The sequence below is a fragment of the Terrapene carolina genome, unplaced genomic scaffold (assembly GCF_002925995.2).
Source record: "Terrapene carolina triunguis isolate 2854851 unplaced genomic scaffold, T_m_triunguis-2.0 Scaffold23, whole genome shotgun sequence".
In the NCBI taxonomy this organism is placed as follows: domain Eukaryota; kingdom Metazoa; phylum Chordata; order Testudines; family Emydidae; genus Terrapene; species Terrapene triunguis.
Genome location: NW_020664374.1, coordinates 1,739,224 through 1,759,694, shown reverse-complemented (window position 1 = coordinate 1,759,694; position 20,471 = coordinate 1,739,224). Strand labels below are relative to the sequence as shown.

Below are 20,471 nucleotides of genomic sequence, written 5' to 3'. Positions count from 1 at the left end.
GCCATTTCACCTTCCCTCTGCCTTCCCTCCTATGGGTGCACCTTCCCTGCCAAACACCTGATTTCGGATTTGATTGGCTTCACCGTTTCCCCCTCGGACCACAATGCTGCTCTACACAAGCTGCTAGGGGTCCTTATGCAAGATGAATCACACAAACTTTCTCCTTAAACTGAGAACTTGTTCACAGACATTGAACTGATTGGCTGATTAGGGGGCCTATAAAAGAGGCCTCCCAGCCAAGCAGCGGCACACGCAGCGAGCAGCGGCACCCAGGAGCCGCAAACAGGGCTGCTAACAGGGGAGTTTAAGTGGGAGTTTACAGGGGGAGGTGGAAGGGGGGGCAGGTGGGCGCGGCACGCGGTGTGCTATGTGTTCCCAGGAGCAGCAGGCAGAGACCACAGCAGCCATGAGTCAAGCAGCAGGGGACACTATGCAGATGATTGCATGCAGCAGCTGTGGTATGTACATGGTCCTCCCTGGAGAGCCTGAACAAAGGTATGTGTGCATGAAATGCCGCCTAATAGACCTGCTAGAGGAAAAGATTAGAGGGCTCCAGATGCAGGTAGATACTATGGTAGAGTTTAGAAGGGGATTCGAGCAGCTAATGGAGCAGAAGCAGGGTGAGGCAGAAGGGGAATGCTCAGGGGTGCAGGTGGAAGCACAGGCAATGGTTTGTGAGGGGGGAAGGTCAGAGGAAGAGCAAGATCAGTGGAAGCATGTGACTGTGAGGAGCAGGCCAAGGAAAAGGAGGGCTAGTGAGGGGGGAATAGAACTCAGGAACAGGTTTGAGTGTTTGGATAACGAGGAAGAGAGGCAGCAGGTGGTAACTGATGGTGGGAGGCAGAGGAAGAAGAGAAGAGCGGCTAGTCCGATAGAGAGAGGGCAGGAGTTGATGGAGACAGCACCTATACCGGGCCCCAGTACAATAGAGGATGGCACTAGGGGGACTATAAGGGAAAATAGAGAGACACAAGAGGTACGACTGCAGGGGACAGGGGATAGATTTGTACAGAGTACTGTCACCAGGCAAAGGCAGGTTTATGTGATTGGAGACTCCTTGCTGAGGAGGTTGGACAGGCCTGTGACCAGAGCGGACCCTGAAAACAGAAGGGTGTGCTGTCTGCCGGGCGCTAAGATAAGGGATGTGGACCTGCGGTTGAAAAGGATCCTAAAAGGAGCGGGTAAGAACCCATTGATCATCCTTCATGTAGGAACGAATGACACGGCTAGGTTCTCGCTAGAGAGAATTAAGGGAGATTATGCCAGACTGGGGAAGACGCTTAAGGAAGTGGAGGCTCAGATTATCTTTAGTGGGATTCTGCCTGTTCCAAGAGAAGGACAGCAAAGGGCTGACAGAATTATGAGGATAAATAGCTGGCTAAGGGAGTGGTGCTATAAGGAAGGCTTTGGGATGTATGGCCACTGGGAGGCTTTCGGGGACAGACAGCTGTTCTCGCGGGATGGACTTCACCTGAGTAGGGAAGGGAATAGACTTCTGGGAGGGAGGCTGGCTCATCTCATCAAAAGGGCTTTAAACTAGGAAGTTGGGGGAGACGGTTGGGAGATGTTCAGTTAATCTCCACGCCAGATTCCAACACTGAAAAGGAGTGTGAGGAGATAAGCACAGACATAGGTAGGGGTAGGGATTTGGACACAAGAAAGAGGGGGCAGATGGACAGCATGGGGTCCGTTCCAAATTGCATAACTAATGGGAGAAAGGATAGACAGCATACGGTAAGATGTTTATACACCAATGCGAGAAGCCTAGGTAACAAAATGGAGGAATTGGAGCTCCTGGTCCAAGAAATGAAACCTGATATCGTAGGAATAACCGAAACATGGTGGAACGGTAATCATGACTGGAGTACAGGTATGGAAGGGTATGTGCTGTTTAGGAATGACCGGAAAAAAGGTAAAGGTGGGGGAGTGGCGTTATATGTCAATAATGAGATAAAATGTAAAGAAATAATAAGTGATGGGATGGATAAGACAGAGTCTGTATGGGCAATAATTACACTGCATAAAAGAACTACTAGAGCCTCCCCCGAGATAGTGCTTGGGGTGTGCTATAGACCGCCGGGATCTAGCCTGGAGGCGGACAAAGAACTACTTAACGTTTTTAGGGAAGTAAAAACTGATAAGAACTGTGTCATCATGGGGGATTTTAACTTCCCAGATATAGATTGGGTAACAAATGCTAGTAACAATAATAGGGCTCAGATGTTCTTAGACGTGCTAGCTGATGAATTCCTTCATCAAGTAGTAAGTGAACCGACGAGGGGGGATGCCATTTTAGATTTAGTACTGGTGAGTAGTGAGGACCTCGTTGAAGAAATGGTTGTAGGGGACAACCTTGGCTCGAGTGACCATGAGCTAATTCGGTTTAAACTTAATGGAAGGATTAACAGAAATGATACTGTGACTAAGGTTTACAATTTCAAAAAGGCCAACTTTAATAAATTAAGGCAACTACTTAGGGAAGTGGATTGGGCTAACATACTTAGGGATCTAAAGGCAGATGACGCCTGGGATTATTTCAAGCAAAAGTTGCATGAGATGTCTGAGGCCTGTATCCCGAGAAAGGGAAAACGATTAGTGGGCAGGAGATTTAGACCTAGCTGGATGAGCGGGAGTCTCAAAGGGGCGATTAAGAAAAAACAGAAAGCGTACAGAGAATGGAAGAAGGGAGGGATCAGCAAGGAAACCTACCTTAGTGAGTTTAGAGCATGTAGGGATGCGGTGAGAAAGGCCAAAAGCCGTGTAGAGTTGGACCTTGCGAGGGGAATTAAATCCAATAGTAAGAGGTTTTATAGCCACATAAATAGGAGGAAAACAAAGAAAGAGGAAGTGGGACCGCTGAAGAATGTGGATGGAGTGGAAATTAAGAATAATCTAGGCATGGCACAATATCTAAATGAATATTTTGCTTCAGTCTTTAATAAGGCTAATGAAGGGATTAGGAATAGAGGGAGTAGGACAGAGGGGAATAGAGGAGGGGGGATAGACATTACAGTATCAGAAGTGGAAGCCAAACTTGACCAGCTAAACGGGACTAAATCGGGCGGACCGGATGATATTCATCCTAGAATATTGAAGGAACTGGCGCGAGAAATTGCGAGCCCCTTGGCGACAATTTTTAATGAATCTGTAAACTCGGGGGTGGTACCGTTGGACTGGAAAATAGCTAATGTGGTTCCTATTTTCAAGAAGGGGAAAAAAAGTGACCCGGGTAACTACAGGCCTGTTAGTTTAACTTCTGTAGTATGTAAGGTCTTGGAAAAAATTTTGAAGGAGAAAGTAGTTAAGGACCTTGAGGTGAATGGCAATTGGGACAGATTACAACATGGGTTTACTAAAGGCAGGTCGTGCCAAACCAACCTGATCTCCTTCTTTGAGAAAGTAACAGACCTCCTAGATAAAGGAAATGCAGTGGATCTAATATACCTCGATTTTAGTAAAGCGTTTGATACGGTTCCGCATGAGGAATTATTGGTTAAATTGGATAAGATGGGGATCGATAGGAAAATCCAGAGGTGGATAAGGAACTGGTTAAAGGGGAGACTGCAGCGGGTAGTACTGAAAGGTGAACTGTCAGATTGGAGGGAGGTCACCAGTGGGGTTCCTCAAGGTTCGGTTCTGGGTCCGATTTTATTTAATCTATTCGTTACTGACCTCGGAACCGAATGTAGGAGTGGGCTGATAAAGTTTGCGGATGACACAAAGTTGGGAGGCATTGCCAACTCGGAGAAGGATCGGGATATTCTACAGGGAGACTTGGATGACCTTGTAAATTGGAGTATTAGTAATAGGATGAGATTTAATAGTGAGAAGTGTAAGGTGATGCATTTAGGGATGACTAATAAGAATTTCAGTTATAAGCTAGGGACGCATAGGTTAGAAGTGACTGAGGAGGAGAAGGACCTCGGAGTCCTGGTTGATCGCAGGATGACTATGAGTCGGCAATGCGACGTGGCTGTGAAAAAAGCTAATGCGATCTTGGGATGCATAAGGCGAGGTATTTCTAGTAGGGACAGGGAGGTGCTGCTTCCGTTATACAAGGCGCTGGTGAGACCTCACTTGGAGTACTGTGTGCAGTTCTGGTCTCCTATGTTTAAAAGGGATGAACTGAAACTGGAACGGGTACAGAGAAGGGCAACTAGGATGATCCGAGGAATGGAAAACCTTTCCTATGAAAGGAGACTCGAGGAGCTTGGTTTGTTTAGCCTAACCAAAAGAAGGCTGAGGGGGGATATGATTGCTCTCTTTAAATATATCAAAGGGATAAATACCAGGGAGGGGGGAGGAATTATTTCAGCTCAGTGCTAATGTGGACACGAGAACGAATGGATATAAACTGGCCGTGGGGAAATTTAGGCTTGAAATTAGACGAAGGTTTCTAACCGTCAGAGGGGTGAAATTTTGGAACAGCCTTCCGAGGGAAACGGTGGGGGCGAAAGACCTCTCTGGCTTCAAGATTAGGCTAGATAAGTTTATGGAGGGAATGGTTTGATGGGATTACGTGATTCTAATCAATTAGGCAATAACGGCCATCGCTGGTAAAATGAGGGTCTGGCTAGAGAATCTTGCCTGTATGCTCGGGGTTTTGCTGATCGCCATATTTGGGGTCGGGAAGGAATTTTCCTCCAGGGTAGATTGGCAGTGGCCCTGGAGGTTTTTCGCCTTCCTCCGCAGCATAGGGCAGGGGTCGCAAGCTGGAAGATTCTCTGCGACTTGAAGTCTTTAGATCACGATCTGGAGACTTCAACAGCAGAGCCAAGGGAAAGTGGGGGGGTCAGCTTTTGTGGCCTGCATCATGCGGGGGGTCAGACTAGATGACCATATTGGTCCCTTCTGACCTTAAAGTCTATGAGTCTATGAGTCTATGAGTCTATGAAAGCTCAATGTGGGAAAGCCTTAATTAGCCTCAAATCAGGTTTGCTACCACAGAGTAAACATGACAAAGTACAGCATCCTCTCTCGGGGCCCCTTAACAATATTTTCTATGTTCTTTGTGATTGGTAACATTTCAGTATTCCTTAGTACCAAATGTATTATTGAATAGTTGGCATAAAAGGTTCCCTTGTGTTAGTAAAGTACATAATACCACCATTTGTAAATTTTGTTTTCTGTCTAGCTAGGTTTTTATGTTGTACCCATCAGCACAGTGGTGTCCAAATTGTATCAGAAATACAGCTCTGTAAGCAAGAAGTGGAAAAAAAAATGAGCATACGATAGTATTTTGCACAGTGCTGTCCCTACAATGCCTATGTGTCCTGTTTTTGAGAAGGTATAAAATTGTGTGGGTTTTCTGATTTATGTATGTAAACCACCCTAGCCTGTGGAGAACTTTTTTGCTCCTACCCTATAGAAGATACAATTCTCTTCTATAGCATGGTTATCAGGCTCTAAGAAGTTCTATGTGAAAGCAATAATGATTGTGTGATCTTATTTGTTATTGAGCTGGGGATCTGTGAGGTATGAGAACAGAATATGATGTAAGCACACTACTGAGTTTATTGATTCATGTGCATAACTCTCAATAATTTACATGGGAAGAGTATAACGCTATGTCTACTGCTGCACTTTTAGTATACAGCACTTCGCCTTTTATTCCTGTGTTCTTTAAGTGGCTTTAAAAGTCCTTTTGTGATTATTATTGCTACAGATGTGGTCAGGGCCGGCTTTAGGAAGTGTGGGGCACAATTCGAACATTTTCGGCGGGACCTCGGCAGGGATGATTTAAAAAAAAAAACGTAAAAAAAAGCCTTTCATTTCTTAGCAACCGTTTCCCTATAAAAAGTTCTGATTTAAGGGATATGCCACAGTATGTATTTTTTGTACCAATAGGGTTACCATACGTCCGTATTTTCTCAGGAGAAATTTTTAAATCCGGATGGCGATTTAAGAACCAAAAAGCCTGACATGTCCGGGAAAATACGGATGTATGTTAACCCTACCTAAAGTTCTTTTTTAAAAAGATGGGCCTGAACTAGAAATGAGCTCGGTTTCATGTGTGGGTCCCCACCACTCCCTGGGGGTGTGTGCACATGTGTGGGTCCCAGCTGTTCCCTGCCCCCCTCATTGAAGCAGGTGTGCAGGGTTACTGCCCTGGGAACTGCAGGGCACCAGTGGACATGGGGCTGGCTGGAGGCAGGGCAGGGGCTGACTGGAGGTAGGATCTGGCTGCAGGCAGAGCAAGGGGTGCGGGGCTGGCTGGAGACAGGGGGGTGTGGGGTGGGCTGGCTGGCTTCAGGCAGGGACGCAGGGGGGTGCGGCAGGGGTTGGCTGAGGGCAGTGGGTGCGGGGCTGGTGCGGGCAGGGCAGGGGGTGCAGGGCTGGTGCGGGAAGGGCACGGGGTGCGGCGGGGCTGGCTGGAGACAGGCTGGCTGCGGGCAGGGGGTGCGGGGCTGGTGCGGGCAGGGGGTGCAGGTACAGGGGGTACAGCCCACCCTGTACGGTGAGTGCCCCCTCCTCCTCCTCCCTCCCCCCCGGGGTAGCAGCAGCAGCCTGGGGCTTGGGGGCTATTTAAAGGGCCCGGGGCTCCCCTGGTTCTACCGCCCCGGCCCTTTAAATAGCTGCGGGAGCCCTGGGGAAGCGGCGGGGTTCCAGCGGCTATTTAAAGGGCCAGGGTGATAGAAGCAATGGGAGCCCTGGACTTTTGAAATAGCCCCCAGAGCCACGCAGCCCTACCCCAGGGCTCCAGCAGTGGGGCTCTGGTAGCAATTTAAAGGGCCTGGGGCTCCAGCCCCTGCTGGGAGCCCCAGGCCCTTTAAATTGCCCCCTGGGGAAGCCGGGCCACCTCGGTAGAGCGCACCAGCTCTTGCCAGTACGCTGTACTGGGGCTTGGGCGCGGGGCCCTCTTAGGGACGGGGCCCGATTTAGGGGAATTGGTTGAATCGGCCTAAAGACGGCCCTGGATGTGGTTTGATAAGGTCATTATGTAACACTGACAGAGCTTGGTTGCCGGCGGGTGGTATAGAACCTGGGACCTCTAGTGCTAAATGCATGAGTCTTAAGCCATATGGCTCTTAGCTAAGGCTATAGAGCAGACTCATTAATCTCTCTCACTAAGTGGTCTTGGTGCCACTAGATGGGACAGAGTCCCACACCCAGGAGGTGTGTGGGTTACAATGACAGACAGGGCATAAACTTGCTTGGACCCCTTTTCCAACCACATGGCAGACGATATGTACAGTAATCAGCACCCTGCTTTTCCAGTAGAGAGAACTGTATTTCTACTTTAGGGTTAGAAGAATCTCCAAGCATTTAAACAGCTGCCATTTTTAAGGGCTCCCCCAAAATTGCTCACAAAATCCCTGTCACACACAGAAAAAAGAACATTGACAGCTGCAGTTCCTCTTTAAAATGGATCATTATTGGTTGGGTGCTGTCAGCATTCTTAGTACTGCACAGAACCATGTAGGGGAGAAAATCTGTATCCCCAAAGGGCTTGTAGTCAACAGGGATTGCCGTTAAGTAGTTCCCCCTTGCCAACAGATTCCACAGAGTGATCATACAATTATGTCTTCTAGATACAGAGAAAAAACCTATAGTGATTTCAGATACTGCTACATAGTAACTTTTCTTAGCTCTCCTATACCTATTTTAATTCATAGACCTCAAAGCCTCTTCTAAAGGATGGTAAGTATCGTAATTGCATTTTGCAGATCAGCAGCCAGATTTTTAAAGGTATTTAAAGGTGCCTAAAGACCTGAAGAATATTTGAGTGTCACCCAGTATGAAATTCATGAATGGCTGGGAGAGCATTCATGTAACATAGCTGGGAGTAATTTTTCATGCTAGTGGCTGTATGTGGGCAGGCTCGGTGTGGTTGCTTTGGCAGCAAAGGAGTGTAAAAGGCACCCCAGGCTAGAGAGTTATGGGGACACTGCTGTTCAACAGTTCAGACTGTACCCTGGGGAATGTCAGAATATGATGCTATAGACATAGTAAAAGAAAACTCTAATCTAGGTACCAGATTTATTACCACAACATTAGCAGCAGGTCAATTTTCATATCTCCCTCATACCACACAACATTTCTCACAGTGAGGAATGGAGATCAAGCCATGCAGGCAATTGCAGTGGGGAGCCTTTGAAGCCTTCGTTGTATGTAAATTTGTGTCCAGGACACATTCTCCCCAGTTTGTTTAATTATAGAAACATTTGACAAACAAATGGTGCATCAAGGGTCTGACTCTGAGAATCAGGAGTACCGTAGCTTCGCCGAAGTCCGTGGAGTTACGCAAGTGTGAAACTGATGTGAGAAGAGACCTAGCCCCTGAGAGTCTAAAGTAAGGCTAGGCAGTGCACTGTTTGGACACTATTAAAGCCGCTGTGTGGGGAGGAAATCATCTCAGCATTAAAAAAACTGGAAGCACTTATGTCCCTCATGTTGGCACTACTGTGGTAAGTAAAAGCTGTGTGCTGGCCCAAGGCTTTTAAAAACGACTGTAGATTGCAGTATGCATCTAAATTGCATTTTAGATTTTCTTTTAACCTTGATCAGATCAACTCCTTTTGAGTGACCTCAATTTGTCACTCAGCCTACTGAATAGCTGCATCAGTCCCTAGTTATCTAAAATTTCTTGCTAGGAGTTTTTGTTAGTGTGTACAGCAGTAGCATGTACATGCCAAGTTGCACACAGTACAGTTTTACAGCTACCTATTTAAAGTACATGGACCATCAATAATGAAAATCACGCAGCTTCTATTCTAAAAGATTACAGAAACGTCAAAGGAAGAGGTATGAGTCTTATAGGCATTAACAATCCAAAATATAAAATTAAAGTATTCTCTTCATTCTGCATTGTGGGACATAGTTGTATATGGTACATTCGTTCTATAGAAATCCAACTGATAATGCGATTTCCAGATGAGGAACAAATACAGAACATGCAATACAGATCTGCAAGGCAGATTTCAGAGGAAAACCCTGCTTTAAGGTAAAAATAATGGATATAATGGACTTAAAAAAGATAAGTAATCTAATTGCAAAAATGGAGGCCACATGGAAACCAAAGAAATCTCCAATTTGCAACTAAGAAAATAATTGTAGTTATCAACAACTTAAATAATTTCTCAGGAAACTTACCTAAAATTTTAACTAAACAATCAGCCAAGTTATTGAAATAATGAAAATTGCCTGTAGGCAAAATAATCCACTACAGGTTTTATCTAACAAGAAAAAAATGTATCTTAAGGCAACAAATCTTTTAAAGTAATCAAAATAGCGAGGCAACATTTCTCATGAAACCCGGATGACTGTTGTCTGTGACCTAAAATACCCTTATTAATTTTAGTTTATAATTTGAAAATAGGACCGGGGTGGAAAAATAATGATTTTCTATGGATTCAGAACCTGGCGTTTTAATGAATGGTGCTAAGCAGCAGCATATTGTCTTTTTCTGCTAAAGACTGAGGAAGGCTTGAGTGAACTGCCAAAAGTTTTCCTATATCACATTAAAACTCAACTCCCTTAAAGATGAAATCTTTGAGTAGCACATAACTGGAAGTTGTATTTTTAAATAAATCTTTTTACAGTTTAATCACACTCATGTGCATTGCATAGTAATTCATATCTTCAAATTAGACCATATGTTTGATCTATTACAGTTGTTTCACCATCTTACCCCTCATCTTCACTCATTCTGCTGTTATACTCTATGGCTAAAATGGATGGTGATCCCATTTGTCTTACTAAAAGTTAAACGAAGACTGATTTTAGTGATGTGTAATATGAAACTACCATGGACCAACTTGACAATTTTCTGGTTTACTGTATTTTTAGTATGTGAAAGAAGACAAGACTCTTCTTCTTTCTTCACCTGAAATGGAGAATAATAAAGAGTGTCAGAGTTCACCTGTGACATTAGTGAATGTGATTGTGAGAATACAATCCACTCACTAGAAAGATGACTAACAGCATGCTAGGAATATATTACTATAGACCTGTGGGACTCAAAGAGCTCATAGGGGTAACTCATTTAACATGTTTGCTTTTGATAATATTTCATGAAATCTATTTAATACTGGGTGGGTAAATTTCCCCATCCTCCAAGTTTCAATCTCTTTTCCATGTCTGAACCCAACACCATCGTCCCCCCATCCCACTCCTCTTTTTTCCCTTCCACCCAACCTTGTCTGACACCTTTTGCTTCCAAAGCCTTCCCCTGTCATTCCTTTATGGCTCTCCCACCAAGTCTGCTGTGCTGTCCTAGTAAGTTGAACAACTCTTACTGGGCTGGCTACTCTCTACCTTCCATAGTCTGGAGCACCCCTGAGTCAGAAGCACCTCAGATTGCAATGCACATCTCTGATCTGAAAACAACCAGCCCAGCTCACAGGGCACTAAACAAGTTAGGATTTCTTTAAGTATCGTTTGCCTCTTATTGATGCAACTTCTGCAGTTGACTTGTCTATCCAATTGCTATGTTGTGCTGAAATGATTGTGCCAGATGCTGCCCTCTTACTCCGTCAGGGAGAGGACGACCTGCCTTTGGAAGATCCAACAATTGAGCGCAATCGTGGATGAGACAGCCTGGCAGCAGTGACTCTAGAAAGACATTCTCTTATTTAAAAAAAAATATGATAAAAATAGGACATTGTAAATGCTTCTTGGAGATGCAGAGAAGATGAAAGGCAGGGGAATAAATAACCCTGTCTCCCTTAAAATCTTGATAACCAAAGAAAATGTGCTAGGGCTTATGCAGTCTTTTATTCTGACCCCTCCAAAACATGTTTTTCTGTGTGTATCACTAATGCTCATCACCATGGAACAATCTTTGATCCCAAGCACTCTAGGATGAATGCTCCTAAGGCCTACAGAAATATAAAATGACTGAGGTCACCCTGCTACGTTAGGTGTTTTTCTCAGATGGCTACACATTGCTCTGATGACAGGGTTTCTCCAGTGTGAGTAATGATGCGTATGTTCACACAGGTGCACACACACAAGAGCAGACAGGCACATTTGCACACATTCCAACATGTAAACGTACAAATTCTGAAGTGTTATATTACAGGTAACTTGTGGGCATGATATGTTAAATAACCATCTCTATGGGTCTCCAGGGGTGGCTTTGAGTATTATTTGTATTATCGAAGTATTGTAGCCTAAGAGCCTCAATCTTGGAGCAGGATTCCATTGTGGCAAGTGCTATGAAAACACAACAGAAAGATGATGCCAGCCCTTAGGAACATACAATCTAGATTAATAATTGTTCTAGGCATGGACAATGTGTGTGCGTATGTATTGAGCACAGTCCAGAGGCCGCTGTCTTAATATCGAGTGTGCATTTTTTTCTTATGAAATACAGTGAGCCCATTAATTGCAAATGGCTAGCAGTAGTAGTAATTGTGTTGTTGTTACATAAATTATAGGTCTTTTTTTTTTTTTTTGTATCTCACAGAGCCATGTATAATAATATGGGGGTGGGGGAGACAAGCAAATTCCAAAAGTATGTTTTCATAATAGGAACTTTGAGGGTTGTTTTAAAGAATATAATAAAAAAAAAAGACACATGCGTAAATAAAAGGGATTAATGTAATGAGTGGATATAAGGTCTCATTAATGCCAATGGGAGATTTGTCTTTGACTCAAGTAGGACCAGGATTTGGCCCTAAATTATAACTCATAACTGAACTGTCTCTTATTTAAATGTTTGCCATTGTAAAGATTTCTTTTCTCGTGTAACAACATTAGGAAGTATAACATTTGGGAATATATTTTCACTTGAAGCTATCTGTTGTTTATTTACTGAGTCAGCATCAGGTAATTTACATTTGACGTTATTTGTTCTTCCGTAGGCAATAACCTTTCATTTTCTTTGACAGAACTAGCATTTTCAAGAGCCCAATAAAATGTCAAAGTTGTGTTGAATGACATTGTGTCTGTTTTGAAAATCTGATGACTAGTATGTATTTAAATTTATTTCATCCTATGATTTTGAATGGTAGTGTTAAGCTTGGAAACATTTATGAAATGTGTTAGAGGTCTAAATTATTCATACTGGCAAATTTTTCAAATTATTGACATACGTGTATGAAATAAAATGTTTAAAAATGAATCTTTTTCAATAGTTTAAATAACTGTGTGAAATCGAAAAGACAGAAATTATCGTGTCCTAAAGAACTCATTATGTACTGTACGCCTACATTTTAAAGTAGTTGATTTGAAATTTGGTTGCACATATTCTACAGTCTTCAGCTACACTACACAACTTCTGTTAACTCCCCTTTAGCTCTTTGAGAGTACAGGAGAGATAGACCAACATCTGTGTATACAGCTGCATGCAAGAAGGCAACCCCAAAGATATAAACTCCCAAACAATAAAGCCTGAGCTACTACAGTGCTTTGTTTGAGTGATTAAAAAGAGTTTGATCCTTATAATGATAGCTTTATTCTGAAAACCTAAGTGTTCTTTGTTTGCAGCACTACTATAGAGCATAATGCTTCCCCTCAAAATAGGCCATGTGAAGTTATAGCATCCTACTCATCCAAGCACTGCTGCCAGCATCAGAATTGCTTTTAGACCACGTCTAGCCATAATGACATTTTCATTTCAGAGCAGAAAATAGCATTTTGTATGCTCTTTCAAATACGGAACTAAAGAAAATGATTGATTTTTCATTTTACTATTGCAAGGTACAAATAATATTGAGCAGTCCTCACAAAAAATGCAGGTCCATCAAGCCAAGCAATACGAATAAAAACATATAATACCATAAGCAGAAATTCAGGCCATGATTACAAGTCTAGTTCAATTTCTGACTGAACAATAGAAAAGCTACATGTATAACCTCTATCACCTAGAATGCATTTAGTGCATCAAGCAGAGAGTAAATCAGTGTCCAAATATTGTAGATCATGAATTATCTATTACTCTTTATTCATAGAGAAATTATCACTAAGTATCACAATTAGGTTCCTCTTTTGCCTAAGGAAAGATTAACAATATCCAATGTAGTTTGAATAATAATAAGTTACCATATGCCACTGCTGTGTCTGTGAAGATGGTACTACAAGACCCTAAAATATGAATTATTTTTATAGGGTTATATAGCATTGCAAGGGTTATTGGCTGGGAGCACAGTGATGCTTTTAGAACAAAACATTCTCCACGCTCCGTGAAGTACAGAATGCAGCAGGAGTAATGAGCAGACACTAAGCTAATGCTTCTCAAACTCATTTTGCTGTTAATAATTGTCCAAACATGCCTGGAGAGCCACAGTTTAATGTCACCTGTTAGGCAGTGCTGATCACGTCCCACTTATGTATACTACTAAGATTTTTAATGACACGATCCATTGACAATATTGCTTGGGGTAGGGGACTTGGCCTCTTTGTTTTTAATGATGTTTGGCATGAAGTCGCACAGGCTTTAATGTCAACACTTTTATTAGTCAGAATTTCATTTAGACTGATACAATTAAGACTGGAAATGGAATCTAAATTACTTTGAATTTTAGAGGAGTTCAGATTTCAATAATTGGACCTAAACCTGCCTTGATAGTGTTGGGTCTGACTCAAAGCCAGGAGACCTATTTTCTAGGACTGTTTCGGAAATGGAATTTTTTTTGACAAAATACCGAGTCATTGAAACTGTAATTTTTCATAGGAAAGGGTCACTTTCAACAAATGTCCCATTTAAAAACTGTTTTTAAAAAGTTTCAAAATTGCCAAAACATCCCATTTTGACATTTTCTATATGAAACGGTATGTTTTCTCAGTTCAAAATGACTTTTCATTTCAAAATTTAAGTTAAATCATAAAAAAGAGGTCAAAATCTAAATGAAATGTTGTAATTGATCCCAAGCATTCCCGACAACCCGTCCCCCGGCCTCCCCAGATTTTCAGTTATCCAAATGTTTTGAGATTTGGACTTTTTGTCCTGATCTGGGCAGGACAATTTTTTGAAATCTTGAAAACTTTCATGGGACAGGAAAACAGTTTCCCAGCTGGCTCTACTATTTCCAGGTTTAGATGCAGATGAAATCTCTCTTGTTTCTGCAAAACGTCTTCCCCCAAATGGCAGAACCTTCATGAGAATAGCCGTTCTTGTGAGATTACTGTGCATTTTACAAACATCAGTTGACCTCACAATCCTTCCACCATCTGTGGCAGAAATCTCATGAGAACATATTACAAGGTTCTGGTGCTGTCAAATCTGAATCCCAACCTCAAGTCCTAAAGCAGCTTTCATTGATTTTAAGACCAGAAGGGACCATTGTGATAATTGAGTCTGATCAGCATAATACAGGCCTTAGGATTTCCCTGAATTAATCACTGCTTCAGGTAAAATACATGTGGTTGAACTAAAGCATATCTTTTAGCAAAACATCAAATCTTGACTTAAAGAATTTCAGTTGTAGAGAATCCACCACAATCCTTGGTAAATTGTTCCAATGGTTAATTACCTTCTCTGTTTAAAAAAAAAATGCACCTTATTTCACATTTGAATTTGTCTAGCTTCAACTTCCAGCAATTGGATCTTGTTCTACCTTTGTCTACTAAATCAAAGGGCCTCTTGTAGTCTGGTGAACATGATCACCAGTTTGGGAAAAACAAATGGCCATGCCCAGTTCAGTTTGTAACCCTTATCTCAGAGCCCTGTTTATTCACCACAACACACACATGAAATGTGGAACAACACCACTAAGTAACAGCCCTGTTCCCAGCCTAGTTTTTGGGGGGTCTCTGTACTCCTGCAGCTTAATGGTCTAGATCTTTTCCAATCTAACGGAGTCTACAAGGCCTACCTGCCTTCTCATAGCCAACTTCTGCAGCCACAGGAGAATGTGCTCCCAGCCCTCTTCTGGTCCTAGGCACTCTCAGGAACTTGGGGTCTTTACTTACATCCCTTAGCTGAGAATCATCCAAAACAGTCACTTGATGCTGTCCAGCTGGGTTTGATGATTCCCAGCACCTACCTGCTGGGCTTCTCTCTAAAACGAGGCTGGTGGCTCCCTCCTCCTCCCCACCCCTTAAAAAGACAGACTACTCTGTTACAGGTCTATTATCAAATGTCTGTTCCCCAGGTAGGTTCTTGAAGTTGGTGATCAAGACACCTCTTCACCTCCTGTTAGAATAAACAGATTGCGCTCCTTGAATCTGCCACTATAAGGCATGTTTTCTAATCCTTTAAACCTTCTCCCAGCTCTCCTCTGAGCCCTCTCCAATTTATCAACATCTGGACACAGTATTCCAGCAGCAGTCGTACCAGTGCCAAATATAGAGGTAAAGTTACCTCCTACTCCTACTCAATATTCCCCTGTTTATACATCCAAGGATCACATTAGCCCTTTCAGTCATAGCATTGTACTGGGAACTGTTGTTTTACTTTAGAGGGAATACATGGGCCAAAGGTGTTAACATAATTCTGTCATTGACCAATAATAAACAGTGTTAAACGAGGTCTCGGCTTTGGTATACAAAGACCTCAGCCTGCTTCGGACCATGGCAAACACACCATTAGAAATCCCTTTAACCTTTTATTAAAGTCACAGAAAAGAAGGGGAAAAAATAGCTGAAGTGTTTAAAATGCGAAGTACTAAACAAGATTTTCATTTTAACAACATCCCTTGTTCCCTTTAGCTGTAGATAGTTTTTAGGAGGAAAACCTCCCTGTTCTTTGACAGTCTTTTAGAGGGTATCTAAGAGGGCAATAACTGTCCTTTTGTGGGGAAAGAGAAGAAGTTAGTTGAGGTGGGCTGGAGATGTTCTCGCTGCTGCTGCTGTTGTTGTTCAAGCCCAATCCTAGAAGGAAAAGCCCCCTTGTCTGACAGTCTCTTAGATGGTATCCAAGATGGCAATAACTGCCATTGCAGGTCATGTTTGGGATTCACCTGGAGCTGGTAGTGGTGGTGATGCCATCTGGATCCCTCTCTCTTTCTGGCCCATTCTGATCAGGACACCTCTCAGGAGCAGGATGGATGAAGGCCTGTGGTTCCAGGAAATGGTAGGGGTGGCAGCCAGGATGGTGACATTCATTCCAGTAACCTCGGTCTGTTCTTTTCGTCTGGTCTCCCTTTTGTTCTTTTTGGTACTTTCCCTAAAAAATCTTTTTTCTTTTAAGGACCCCAAAAGGGAGTGATGGGTGGAATCCCAACCCCTGATTATTTTGTCCACCAAATAGGTCTAGTGTCCAGCATATGAGTTTTGGCTCATTAATTTCCTGGTCTACATCTCCTGTTTTTAACCAGCATAATTTCAACACAGTCCTGGAATCATATCGACTTGGCCATTTTGTTTAGACTAATACAATTATTCTGTGTCCCTTTTATACCTTTTCCCATAAACATAGTATAGGTTTTTGTAACATCTTATGAACATTTACATACTGGTTAACACAATGCAGATACATCTGTAGGCCCAACTGCACAACAGATCTCATGTTATTCTGAGCTCATGAGTTATGTTATTATGAGCTTTCATGGGCCTTTTACTTGCCCTCTAACTCAGGTTGTTGTTTTTTAACCAGTAGAGACGTCTTTATCTATTGTTGGATGTGGCTTTTGGGCACCTAGTAAAATGTTAAACATTCATCAATTGTCATTCACACTTTTCTATTAAAATTATTTCTCCCAGTTGATTTGGCTCATAATTATTTTCAGTTTTGTGAAAATTGGCTCCTTTAAAGCAATACATATATATGTTACTTGTTGGGATTTTATTCTGTTTGCACATAAGAAATGTAATCAAGTCACAATCACTTGTCACTTAGCAATCACTAATTTTTAGTTCTGTGATCAATTCATTTTTATATGTCAATATGAGGTCTAAGATATAATTCCCCTGTGTTGGATGCAACACTTTTTGAAATTGTCATATATAATATTTAGAAATTCCAAGGATGTTTCACTGAGGGGCATAATTTCAGAAATATTCTGTGGGAAGGGGGAAAAGTTATGTCAGCATATAGAACATGATATATGATTATATTATATCCTGCAAAGTTGGAGATGGGGTTGAGAGGGGGGAGGGCAAAAAGGGGAAGACATAATGGAGCATAGCACATAATGTCTCTTGATTTAGTACTGGCAGCATGAGACCTCCCTCATATGTCACTCAGATTGAAGTCCACCATGGCAGCACAGGTATTTTTTTCTCTCTACACATTATAGGTAAGTGCTTATGGAGTTGGTCATACTGTTTTTAGTGTAATTTGGTGGCCTGTACTTAGTTACAGCCATCAACTAGTACATCCTCTTGCTTTATCTGTTGATCCATAATTGTTCAAGATCATTTTCTTTTGAGTTGTCAGTGACTCGGAAGGAGGTAATGCTGTTTTTGACAGAGTGCTACTCCCCCTCCCCTTACCCACTCGATCCTTCCAAAATAAGTTATAATCAGTGAGTTTAACATTCTTATCATGCAAATCTTCCACCAGGTTTCAGAAATGCCAGCTAGGTTGAATTTATGATCATAAAAGAGTAATTCAAATTCCTTTTATTTATTACCCAGGCTCCTTGCATTGGTGTACAGGCAATAAAACAATTTCTTCTCTTCACGTCCCTTGGTACCTTGATTAATTTTGCTCTCAACAGCATAAGTCTATGCTAAATGAGTGCTCATTTGTCCCCGCTTTTCACCCTCCCCTTTTGTGGTCAGTTCTATGCCCTCCTCACTAGTCTAAACAGTCTGTGCCCTAGAAGATTGAGTCTCCTTCTACTGAGCCTTGAACTTATCTTTAGCCCCTGCCTAAACCTGCCTGTTCTGCTCTTCTCTTCTTGAAAATTGTATTTGTACTTCTGAATTCTCAGACCACATACCATTTTTTACATTTTTTTTTAATCACAACTGTAACTATTTTCTTATCTGGTTCACAGTAACAATTCACTCTTCTTTGACCTGTGATTGCTTTAGTCATGTACAATATCTGCATAAATGCCCTGAATTCACATATATAACTCCTCACTATCCTTAAAATAGTTTCCTTTACCTGTCCAAAGAATCATCCTCAAATCCTTTGTCAAGATACAATTCTGAGAAGTCTTTCAACAATAATACACCAATTATTGAAAAACCAACAAACTCTCCTCCCCTTCAGATAATTGACTTTGCAGTCCCTGGCCATTCGGTATATTCAGACGATAGATTTGTATCGTCTGTACAGTTTAGACTGTAGACTCCATTGACTGTGTCTGCAGAACAGTAATGTTGGCCTAAAACTGTTAAAGAAACAAAGTCACAAATTTAGATTGAGTTTGTCAATATCTGTCTCCTCATTGTCTCCAGGGCTTTCCTTTATTTACTGATGGATTCTCTAGGTCTTCTGACATGTAACAATATAAACTATCTAAAACACAAAAAAGAAACATGCATTGTGTTTCCACTAAGTTTCTCAGATCAATTGTCATGTCACTCCAAAATAACCTAGTGCGAGAAAAAAAAGTACAGACATCTTTCCAAAAGGTCTCTCACCATCCAAAAGTCCACTGTTCTCTTCTTCTCTGTGGTCCCTCAAAGTTATTCACCTTCTCCCCATGTTGGAAGAGGGACCATTATAGATTATACAGAGGAAGAGGATGAGGAATCCCTATCAGAGTTTGTGGGGAAAATCAAGGGAGAATGCTCCAATAGAATATGACATTTCATACCAAATTCACAGCTGATTATGAAAAGGTGTAACACTAGTGAAGTTGACAGATTTGCACCCACTTATACCAGAGGAATTTGACCTTTCACAAACAAAAATGCAAGCTGCTAGTAATCAACCAGGATGAAAATATGCCGACCTGCCTTAACTAATGTGCACACTGTGCACTTGCATGGGGCCGGCATCTCAAGAACCTCTCTCCGCCCACAACAACTAGGGAAAAAACCAAAACCAAAATGACTCTCACAAAACTGAAAGGTGCTGTTACCCCGTGTGCCTAATTGGAAAGCCACTTGCTCAAATTTGATCCACTTACTCAGATCTGACCTGGCTGCTCCTCTGTCATGTTTACAGAGGTCCCAATTTCTGTAGTGTGCAGCGCCCCCACATTCTTTAATCCAGATTTGAAAATATGATACATTTTGTATATTGTATCCTTCTAAAGAGCAGGTGATGGTATTATTTTTGGTAATTACTTTGAACATTTCAGTTTTCCTTATTTAATTGGTAGCTATGTAATTACCAAAATTAGGTCTTATTTTGGAACAAGTTTGTAAATCTTAGCCTTATATTCTTTATTGCTGTAATCCACACGTCTGATCTATTCCAGCAGGACTCTGTGAAAACTTTGTGGAAGGATGGGGGTCAGAAAAGGGGTCTGAATTTTCAATGGCAAAACCACAATATTTTTACTAATTCAGTAAATTTTGGGCTTAGCATTCAGGGTTGAGGAATCAGTATATGCCACCAAAATAGGCTGACTGGCTTGTGTATGATTGTGTTTAGTATGATTTTTATTTAAATGAGTGTGTTGCTATTATGTTGCCATGGTAACTGAATCTTCAGCGGAACAAAAAAAAAAAAAAGAACGGAGTGTGATTTAAACAGATTTAAAGTTATTTCTAACTGAAGGTTTGTGGAACATTAATTGCAAACATATCTTTCTTTTACTGAAGCGGCAACTGCCATGCCTGTTTCGTTCATGTGGAAGGGCTCAGTTAAGAATCAAAGTGCTGCACCTGATGGAACAAAATAGCTAAGGAAAGGACTGCAGCGACTATTCCAGTGTAGCAGCAGCTTTAACATCAGACATGGTTTTCAGCAAGAACAGCTATCCTAATTGACCATTATAGGCCTGATATCAGTTACTGTTACTGTGTCCTATTCACAGTGAAGAACTGGGGGTGAAATTCTGGCCCTACTGAAGTCTATGGAGGTTTTACCATTGACTTCAAGCAAACCAGGATGTCATCCTTAAACATAAAGGGTAAAATTTTCAAAAACACCTAAGTCCCATTAAAAGACAATGGGACATAGATTGCTAAATCATTCATCCCAAATATCTTTATTTTATGAACTGTAAGACTTAATCTGTGGGTAGCTGTAGCCTAGGGGAATGAGTGCAGGTCTGGGTTTCTGAATAGCTGGTCTGGCCCTCACAAATATTTGCTACGTCTCCTTACTTTATGCTTCAGTTATCCCATGTGTAAACTGAGGATAATAATGCCTACACCCATTTGCAAAGGGTTTGGAGATAAAACATATAATATGAGTGCCAAAGCTGAAATCAGAGTTTCATTGTAAACTCTATTTTGATCCTCTAATTATTTTTATAGATACAAAGGGCTTGATTCTCCTTTGCCCTGAATGTCACTTCCACCAGATGGGTGTAAAAAGCTAGACCATAAGAATAATTACAGCTGATTAGGAAATGTGTTTTGCTCCTAGGGAAAAATAATGATGACAATGTAAAAGTTATAAACTCAGGTAATTAAAGTTCAGTTTAAAAGCAATCTGGCCATTTACAATCTAAATACTAAGTACAGCCAATTTGTCCATTCAAGAGCTCCCTGAATAACCATCAATTCTGGGA

At 41.8% G+C, this 20,471-nt stretch overlaps 1 protein-coding gene across 1 annotated transcript in view; it reads right to left on the bottom strand.

Annotated features, from left to right (window-relative positions):
• LOC112109713 (gamma-aminobutyric acid receptor subunit gamma-3) overlaps positions 1-20,471 on the bottom strand; it is a 514,545-nt gene that overhangs the window by 19,033 nt on the left and 475,041 nt on the right. The window lies entirely within an intron of this gene.